Genomic DNA, 10,630 nt, shown 5'->3' on the forward strand with positions numbered 1-10,630 from the left:
CTGAATGGAGAAGAAGAAGGGGAAGAGTGATTCTTCCTTCTTTCGGTGATGCTTCCGGTAAATGAAAAATAATTTGCAAAAGGAAATTCAGCTGATGAGACTAAAAGTGCGGCCTGGGCCAGCAGGGAAATGGACCACCCGTTCGAGGGCGCTTCCGAAGATGAAAATGTTAATTAACAGAATGGGTTTGAATTAATAGCGATAATTTGATTAGATGTCGAAGCTTCAGGGCGGCAGCCTTTAAAAATTGTTTCTAAATGTGCGGTTTTTGAGATGATGTTCGGAGATAGATGGACTGCAACTTGATTTTGTTTTTGGTATGCTTTCTGATTTTGTCCGCTAGGGAGCACTACTTTTCTATCGCTATCGGCAATCAGTGCCTGCTGATATATAAATTGTATTGTTTTACTGTTATGGACTAACGTTCTATTTTTGCTGTTTTGTTTTTGAATTGAAATTTGAAGTTGACATGCACATAGTTGCCAATATCTCGGATAGAAGGTAGCCCACCCTGTCGGTGATGTTTTGATATCCTGTGTTGCCAGAATTGAATAATTCGTTTCGTTGTTAATTTATTGCTTGACTGTTAAGCTATCGTCATTTGTTTTTATCTTTTTTTTTGAATTTGTAGTAATTTTCCAATATTTTCGAATATAAATTTTTCAAAATGGTTCATTATTATAAAAGTCAACTGGTAGTTTTCAGTATTTTAGCATGGAGTAATATCTTTCCTACAATTTAGTTAAATTTCCAAATTGAACTTTTTTGGAAAACTAGTTTTAATGAAATAACAAAATTATTCGACTGCAATTTCGGCTTGAAATTTCTCATAACCTCATTCCGACGGAAAATGGTAGCACCAAAAAGACGTACATTTTCTTCCAGAAAAATAAGACGAGGGGAGATTGCTTTTGATAGAAGACGACGACGACGACGACAATGCTTAATGGCCATAAATTTCGTGATGCCGGATTACTGCCATGAGGGTCGATTCATAATCACTGGAGCATTGAATTTTGTGTTTTTCCCGAGCACGTGCTCTTTCTGCCTTTCGTTTCCAATGGCTTGCGTGGTTTTGGTTTGTTTTTGTTCTCTTTTCGAGTCGTAGTTCAGATCTGATCGGAATTGCTTGAATGGTTTATTATCAAATATTTCGTTTTTGATGGTTGCAGTCCATTGTTGGTTTTAGTTTGACGAATATTGTTTTCTTTTTCCTGTATTGCTATTAAAAGTGCGTATTACTCACAGCCGATGTTCGCCATTCCGTGAAGGAATGTAATTTTGGAATTTCAACATAGCTTACGTCTGTACCCTGAAGCCATTCGACGCCCCAACCCTACAATCAAAATTAATAATTTATCCGTTCGAAATTGAAACGTCTTGCCAGAGACTGGAAGCCGAAACTGTACTTGTTTTATGTTGCTTCAGACAGGGGTTGATCGAATATTAAATCTTCGCGGTTTTGGGAAAGGAATTTAGTCGGATAATGAGTTTCTAATAGCCGAACACTATCAGCAAAAATTCAGTTTTTGTCCAGATGAGAAAGGTTCCACTCAAACCAGAACATTCTAAATGAATTTTTATACCAATCCCCAAAGTTGCTCGGTGAAAGGAGACCGCTTTATGCTAACCCTGAGCTGGTCCCTCACCGGCTAGAGGATCAACACTTAGACCGCAGGTCCGTAGAACCTTTGTTGTGCGTTTTTGTAATCCTTGGTAAAGTTTCAAAATTACCTTCCTTTTCCAATACAGAAAAGCAGATATTTTGAATTTAGTTGCATAAAAAAGTTGATTTTTTCGTTATTTTTGGTGATTGTTGCCATGAACGCCCCCTCAATATTTGTAATTTGTTTTCAGAAAAAAAAATATTTCCTAAAGCAGAGCACATTTTTCCGAACAAAATAGTAGTTTCCGTTCCAATTAAAAGCGCCCTTGCACGCGGCGCGAAAGCTGAATAAAGTATATAAATTTAATTTTTTTGTTATCTATCCCGTTTCGTCTTTCCTATCAGTCCTGTTTGAGAATAAAATAAATAAGAATACATGTTAATTATCAGTGGTTCGGGTTTTGCTTCCGCGTCCTAACTTTTGCTTTTGCTAGAATGTTTTGTTTTGTTACTTTTTTTTTGCAGGGAAACTTGACGTACATGCTGTCAAGAACCGAACTGTGCGGTAAAGTGTCTAAAATTAAGATTTACAATGTAATTGGGCAGAAAAAAAGGACTTGCTTGTTGTGTGAGTAATCGGTAGAATGTACTTTAATAATATAATGCTTATATGTGTGGCAAAATTATTGAATTCGTGTGAATTGTGTTTCCCTGGATCCTGTTTTAGTTCCATTCAGTTGTTTTATATATATTTTTTTATTACAGAAATTATTGCCATTATTTGCGACTTGATTAGAGCCTATTTCAAAATATAGAAACGTTTTGTGTAACAATCTCATTGAGTCAACAATAATTTATCATTTGCGCTTTTTTGGATTTTTTCGCTGAATCCAGCATAGGTTGTTCTTATTTTGAACGTAACAATTTGTTCTTGGACTATTTCGTGTCAAATTTAGCAATTTTGACTGTCGAATCAATTTAGCTAGTTTTTTTTTTGTTTGTTTTCTGCTTTTGCTGTCTTGAATTGAAACTTGTTTTTTCGCTTCAAATATGGAATATAGATAGATATGTTTATCGTTCAAACGTAAATAAATCTTTTTGCAGTTATCAACAGATACAGATAAATATTTCGCTAAAAAGTTTGCTAATTTTCTACGAACAACTGGATCTGGGTTTCGTTTGCAACTAAACACTCCGCTAGTGGTTTCAGTCCAAATCGGTTGCCCGAGGTTGGTATATTATTTTTGGTTTAACGACAATGAAAATAATTTCTGTCATAAAGCTGCAGCATTCTGTGCGTAGTGTCTACAATGTTTTGCCTATTAGCTTTTTGGTTTATTTTTGCTTTCCTTCCAAAGTTATAACCAACAATTTTCTACAGTTCATTTTTGGAAGGCCGAGTTTGTTATCTTTTTTTTTGTGACTGTAACGTATCAGATGTTTTGAATTTTATCGGAAATTCAAATCATTATCCTATATTTTTTGTCATTTGCTTGAATCCAATAATTTTGTTCTTCCTGTAAAATCATTCGTTATGTGTTATTAAATGATAAAAAATATTCCTGTTGGCTGGTTACTATTATCTTGTTGACATATTGTTTCCTCTTGTGCACTGTTCAAAAGTTTGTAGTATTTAATCTAAACGAAAGAAATACTTATCCTAGCTATTGTTTGGTTGTGGAATAACTACTAAAAACTAGCACAAGAAAAAAACTAAAAGAAAGATACACTCAAAACTTAGGATTAAATACTTATCGCAAAAGGAACGAAAATTGGAGCGATGCATACGTTTGACGTTTTTAGTTCTGTGACCTGTGTTAAATACGGTGTGTGTGTCTGTGCGTGTGTTGGTGCAATGAAACAATTGCAAAAACAACTAAAAAAAGGTTTTATACTTCTCTGGAAGCTTTCGCTCGGTGGAAAGCCTCGGGTATCTGCTAGCCGGTTGCGATTGCAGGACGATGATGAATCCCAGACGAAAGCGACTGCGACGATGGCGGCTCCCAGGCCGACACACAAACGACGATTTCCACAGCTTCCATGAGCTTTCCTGGCCGGTAGACGATGTGATTTGTTGTTGCATTTGCTGGCCTTAGAATGTATTGTTTTTCGTTTTGCTTGAGTCGGACGGAACTTTTTCAAATGTTGGGGAAGTCTCTGCTGGCTTTTTTGCTTTACATAACCTCTCGCCGAAATCGATTCAGTGTGTGAATTCAGCCGGAAAGTCGGGGTTTTTCCCCTTAGGAGTTTTCTCCTCCGCCGAAAATCAATTTCCCCTGGTCGAATTGGTGCCGGTTTTTCCCCTCTTGATTTCGCATTATATTTTTCAGTTAGTGAGCTTTTTGTGTTTGATTTTGTTAGCAGTTTTGAACGACCGACGGGCTCACTTGTCTGTGGCATCGTGGTGTTAGTGTGTGTGTGTGGCAGCTAGTTTCACCACAGGACACGTGCTTTCTCTTTGCCACGTGTATTCGGTTCATGCTTCCTCTGGGATGGAAGCGTTCGCCGTTAGTTGGCGCGTTTTTTCCTCTCACAGTCTGGCGCGTGCTGGCCATCGGGGAATGCTGTGAAGACAAGATGGCGTATCAATATTTTATTCTGTTGCATCTGTAAGCATTGCGGTTGGTTTTCTTATAAACGAATTATTTTCCATACTAAAGCTAACGTTAGTAGGACGATCGGTTTTAGGTGGACTTCTCCGGCGTTGGAGTGCCCAGGCGTTATTTGCAATAAACATTCTTTGCAGTCGATTTGAATGTTTTCTATCTGTTCAATCTGTGCATCGTACTTCGGTCGAAACTGATTCATTTATAACTACTAGTGCTGCTCATTTGGTAACGATTGGTTGGCGATTTCCAATGTCACTAAATATTGTAATAATCATAGTTTGGCTCATATTCTTCCAATTTTCGTGTTTCATTATAGCATCCGATCTATGGTGACTGTTTTAGGTGAAGCGTTCCATGGGTAGATGATGATGGTCGCCATTTTGGAGCTATGCGATTGCGACGAGTTCGTTCAAATCCCTCTTCCTGCAGATTGAGAAAGAGATAAAAAATAACGATTAATTCTATGCTTGTTTTGCAAAGGCGTATGAAAACAGAACTGGGGTAAAGCCTATTACTGGGAGTACCTCCCTAATTATTTAATTACTCGGACTACAATCGATGGAATAGGCATCAACAGTGTTGTTAAGCACCAATCTAATAATACAAATACCCTGAAAGTGATGCAATTCTCGTGTTTGAGCGTAACGAAAACTCGAATTGAGCGCCCCAATTGTCGCCCTAACATTTGACCCAATGCGTTGAACAAAGATGGCAGACGCTGCTCTAACCAACGGCTTCAAATGGGTATAGTGATAATAGGAACATGGCGAAAATAGTTTCATTACTTTACATAAATCTGGATTATAGTTAGAACAATATACAATATACACTATTCCTGTTTATCCCAAAACGGTACTTAGTAGAATCAAACTCAAAAAGATGGGAGGGTAATGTCTGTTGCATCATCAAATTGTCGGGATTACAATTCGGCCTGTTAATGCAAATCTAAGAAATTTTCAAATTGTTATTATTATTATTTATTAAGGCTTTAACTTTCGGTTCATTCACCTTCTTTGAAAATATACATTTCAAAGATTTGATTTAACTTTCAATTCAATTTCTGTCTTCAATCCTGAACGCACTGCTTTTCACTTATTGTGCAAAAATTGCGCGGTGCGGTGCACAATGGTCAGCTTTAATCTCAGCTGCTTACTGATCATTCCGTCTGCCCTCTCCCTCACTCGTGTTTACGTCCATGTTGTCATCGCAAGAGCTTTGATTTTCGCTGTTATATGCTTGGTTCTATTTATGTTTTCGAGTGACCGTCTTCTTTTTTGTTTATTACTTCCCTAGGTCTGTTAGCTATTAGCTTGGGAATACCATATAATATCGTTTGTCCGGCGTTTGTTTGTTGGTTGGCTGTCTCTGGCGTATCAGCAGATGTCGAAGGTTGTTTGTTAATGTTGGTTGTAGCCAACCCAGGGACAACTTGACAGATAGTGCTTGTTTCATATATGTACCACCGATTTGATGGTGGCGCTAGTATGCCTTCTCTGTACGGGTACCACGAATAACGACACGAAAAAGTTTCAAGAGAAAAGCGTGTTTCGTTGCATGTGTTATGAACGCCGTCAATGCGGCTAGAATAACATTTAGAAAAAGTGTATTCCAAAATGTGGATAAAGAAAACTATTATTAGAGAATAAATTTATCCCTGATTGGAAGCCGTCAGCAAAGTTACATAAATCTTATTATAAATTTAGCTGGAAGTAGTTGTTTTTAGCAACCGGCTCTCTTCCTTCCTAAAAATGTTTTAGTTTTCTTGTTGTGTGAAGTTTGTAATCGATAAAACATTGGTGCTATAAATGAAATATAAATGAAAAACATTTTGGCCAATGAAAGTAAATCACCAAGCTTAACAATTCGTGAACCTGCGACATCTTGTTTCAAGTTCATTAAAAACGTCAAGAATTCTAGTATTTTGATCGGGAAAATAAACAATATATATCGGTTTTTCTGCACATTTAGCGAAATTGGTTTTGAATAAAATTTGTGTGCTTTTATCAGAATTCTGGCAGCAAACCGGTAGTGCTCGGTTTCAGCAAGAATGCTGCCAGTATCGGTTGGTTCAGCCGCATTCGCACCATCCGGATACCATTACTTATGTCAGGGAAAAACTTTTTCCAAGTGTTATTTGTGACCTATTCCCCTTTATCATATTTTGACATGAATCTTTTAATACAATCCGTACTAGTGCACGGTACCAAATCTTGAAGGTATGAGGATCTAGGTGTTGATATTTCCGTATTCGATCTCGTGTTGCAGGTTGTTTTTCGCTACGAAGCTTTTTGCCTTTTGCCTGAGTTGAACGTTATTTGCACGCCTCGTATGATGTAGCTGTAGGTGTGACACGTCTGTAAGCACAAGTTCCATTTTCACCTTGATCAATTGTTGAACCTCGCGCACTGTAGGTATGCGTTAAGTCAATCGCGATTGTGTTCTTCCGTAATTGCCGAAATTTATTTTGTGACACTCAGTTCGCTCGCAGTTGTGGGTAACGGGACTTTGCATTTTTTGTTAGTATACTGTTTGCAAAAAATATACCGTAGCGCACCTTTTGCCTTCTGATCTGTACGAGATGAAGAAGCAGACTAATTTTCATATTTTCATGATAAGTATGGTGGATCTGATAAAAACCATTGTTGATGCTTGCGTTGGTTTTGAGAATTCTATTGATCTTGAATACAATTCTGACAGGATTGATGTAGGTTGTTCACCGGTTATAATTTTACCATGTGTTGCATATTGCTGATTACAATTTAAACTACTAGATCGACCAAACAAAGTGTAGTTCGCTTGTGCAAAGTTTATCCTCGCACAGCAGAGTGAAGAGCGCCCGATAGACTCTGCCCATAGCTAAGAATAGGCGCATGTGGTACTGGCAACCTATAAATATTTACTAGGTTTAAATGTGCACTTATTTAAGCCAACGCTACCGAAATTCTTCTTTTGTACCGTGCGCTTATTTCTATCTATATGTTGCTCATTTAAGACTCAAGCAATGAATAGTAGTAAATTGGATCTCTTAGGCGCCTCATATTGACGGGTCTGCACGAAAGAGACAGGAAACTTTTGTTTTTTCCCACGTCGCCTTCGAAAGATTTTCTGAAAATCAGTTTTTGCTTTAATTATAGAAAATCAGTTTTTTCTTTATTTATATAGACTGATTGGTGTAATTCCGTTCAATAAAATGAAAATTACTAGCATTCAAAAACTCATTTTATTGCCTACAGCTTTGTCAAAGATTGCGAATAAATCCAGCTTTAGTAGTGAAAGGTAATAAAATTTTAAAGAAGTGATGTCTGAGTCTGTTTTGCATGGGGCCAAACAGGGTATAATGCTGAATCAGTCGTAGAATTCCTCATTTTTGCGAAATAATTGTTGAGTTCATCTATGCAGAAGTTCATAGTAATTTTTGTACATAGTACATATCCTATCTAGTAGAAGGCCCCATCACTGACTTTTTAAAGAAGAGAGATGGAATATAGATATGTTCAGATAAATTACTGAGAAATGTCCGTTCTATAACTTTGTAGAAGACTTTCAGTTTCTAGCTCACCCCATTGAAAAGTTAGTGTTGGCGCCCTTTATGCGGTGAAATGTGGAACTAAAATTTTCTAGCCAACAAATGACTCATATTCTATATTAAAATGCTTCCAAATATACCATACAGATAAACTCAACGGTTTTTTCGAAAAATAAAGTTCGTGGGAATCGTCTACCGATTCATTACCTACGCGATTAGGCCCCATGCAAAACTGACTCAGACATCAGTTCGTTGAAATGTTTATAACATCCCCTACTAAAGCTGGATTTATTCGTAGGCTTCGACAACGTTCTAGGCCATAAAAATATCTTACTTAATTCCATTGATAGTGATAAACTGATGCATACAGTGCCACCTAGCTGTAAAAATGCGAGTTAGTGGCTTTTCTCCATGTGAATTGTTGAAAAGTGTCATACAAACTCCAAGCACGTTGGTCCGGTAGCTAAACTTGTCTGATTTGGCTCAAATTTGGAACATACAGATGTGATGGGATTAGGAATCGACTAAGGGGGTCTTATTTTTTTGTCACTCTACCACTCTACCACTCCCCCACCCTCTAAGTAATGAAAAATCTAGTTTTTTTGTTCTTTTAAACCAGACGGCTCCATTATTGTTACTATTCCAATTCTCGACAAACATATGATTACGGCTTAAAAGCCAACTGTCAAAACTCTCTTTGAAAGGAAATTCCGGACAAACCGTTTCTCGCCAATCACAGATATTGGTAATAAACAAAAGAGAAAAGTTTCCTCTTTCCTTAACAGCTATGAAATGAAATGTCATTAACGGTTTGTCCGGAATTTCCTTTCAAAGAGAATTTTGACAGTTGGCTTTTAAGCCGTAATCATATGTTTGGCGAGAATTGTCTAATCATCTTGAAATGCGCTTACACTTTTCGTCTGATTACAATACCATTCACTATTGAGACACATAAAATGACATGCGCTCGATAATCTGTTTTGTCTTTCGTTGACTGATGGGAACCGTGCTTTATCAATAACAATTCCCCCTCAAAGTGAATTTTGATAGTTGGGCTTTACGGCCTAATCCGAGGATAGTGGAGGAGTTGGGTCATTAGGTCACAATTTGTTTTTGATCTGTTCCGATGCTATGTAGTCGCTTTTTTTTCGTTTTTTGTTTCTTAAAATGATAAATAAAATAACATTTATTTATCTTCCATAAAACTACCTTGACCCCTACCGTTTTTCTACGTTACCTGTCAACATTGTCAACCCATATGGCTTAAACTTTTGACAAGTAAAACTTATGGTGACAAGGACATGTTCACATTTTTTTAAAATAAAATTTTAAAAATTGCTCGGAAGTTTAAAGGGTTACGATATTCTTACGTATAGAAGGTTAAGTTCTATCGATGTATGCAATAAACAAAGAATTTTATTTTTCATTGAATGACCCAATTGTGTTAGTAATATTTTTTTCTAATGATATTATCGTATTGCTAAGGTTCGTAGCACTCTATATCATATTTAGTTAATTTGATCAATTCTAGAATTGAAACCAACTATAAAAATTCATCTTAAGCGGTAATTCTTGACAAAACGTTGCGTAGATTACAGCCCTTATATAAGCTTATCTAGACTAAAAGGTGACAATTTTAAATTTTTAGCTAAACTATTATTAGTGTTAAAGCATTATAGGACGATTGTCTGCATAGAGAAAACTAACATTGATATCAAGTTTAATTGATTACTGAATTTGTATATAAACCTAACCTATAATGCTTTCTACTCAAACAGTGTACTATTGAAATAAAATCGTAGCGTTTATTATTCCGTGTGCCACAGCGCATGTCCAAAAGTTATTCGAGCATTCACGGAAATCTTTAATAGTCTTCTATTTAGGATTGAAAATATCTTTGAAACAGTATTATCAGCGAATGTAGCACAAAAAATACTACAACAAAAAAAAATACAAACACATAGAAACTCACCTCCATAGTGTCCAAAGCCATTGGTTCAACGTCAATTCATTTAAGATAATTTCCTTCGAATTTCACTTGATCACTGTCACGTGTGTTCCGAATCTATTTTTTTAAGCAATACCACTAGCAATTTTATTCCTAGGGCCTTTCAACTTTTCAACACTGCAGTTTTATGCTTTTATCCGGAACTTGTGGAAGGCACTTTGAATTTTTAGCGCATGGTTAAACCACTGTTTTTACACCCAAAAGATATGGTCCGATGTGCGGTGTACTTCTCACATCATTTCCAACTGTAGCTTTCGGTGGCTGGATTTGCACTGATCCTCAGCTAACAATCTGCGATGCTCGCCAGAAATAAGTTGATGTTGAACGTTAGAAGGACTTGAGCGAACTGATTTGCTAGCTGGCGCAGCATTCAGCAGGAAAATAATTTCATGCAATTTGTGGTGACGCTGCGTGGCGGGTTTTCTATTACCTCTTCTCGCGTTTACGTGTGTGCATCGGTATCCGGTTTTGGCGGATTCCCCTCGTAATATTTTCGAAATTTTCAGATCCAGCACCGCAACGGTCGTCCAAGAGGAAACGAATCCGGTTTTTTTTCTTTCGCGCAAATCCGGATTTTTTCTCATCTTGTCAAATGTCCCTCGCCTGTGTAAGGATGATGAGATTTATCTCCCGGTGTGGCTGCTTTGGGAAGGGCTGTTTTCAAAAACTGACCGATACGGATGCACACCTGGACCACGCGGTGGTAGCGTCTATCGGTAACGGTCGGTTTTAGCTGGGAGGATATTGTTGCTGAAAACAAGTTTTTCCTGTTGGTTCGTTAGGAGCACAGGAGATGACCAGATGCGCGATGCTGGGAATAACCGGGTGGACAGATGAAGATGATCAACCTTTCATACGACGATGAAAATTGATATCACTTA

The 10,630-nt window shown here is 37.3% G+C and overlaps 1 long non-coding RNA gene across 1 annotated transcript; it reads right to left on the reverse strand.

The window, feature by feature from the left end:
• Positions 1-1,035: 1,035 nt before the first annotated feature.
• LOC131677050 (uncharacterized) lies at positions 1,036-10,080 on the reverse strand. Its single transcript, XR_009303277.1, has 2 exons — positions 9,714-10,080; positions 1,036-4,638 (listed from the first exon to the last, which is right to left on the reverse strand). It is a non-coding gene; the product is annotated as an uncharacterized LOC131677050 (long non-coding RNA).
• Positions 10,081-10,630: the final 550 nt, after the last annotated feature.

Source organism: Topomyia yanbarensis, chromosome 1 (assembly GCF_030247195.1).
Source record: "Topomyia yanbarensis strain Yona2022 chromosome 1, ASM3024719v1, whole genome shotgun sequence".
Lineage (NCBI taxonomy): Eukaryota > Metazoa > Arthropoda > Insecta > Diptera > Culicidae > Topomyia > Topomyia yanbarensis.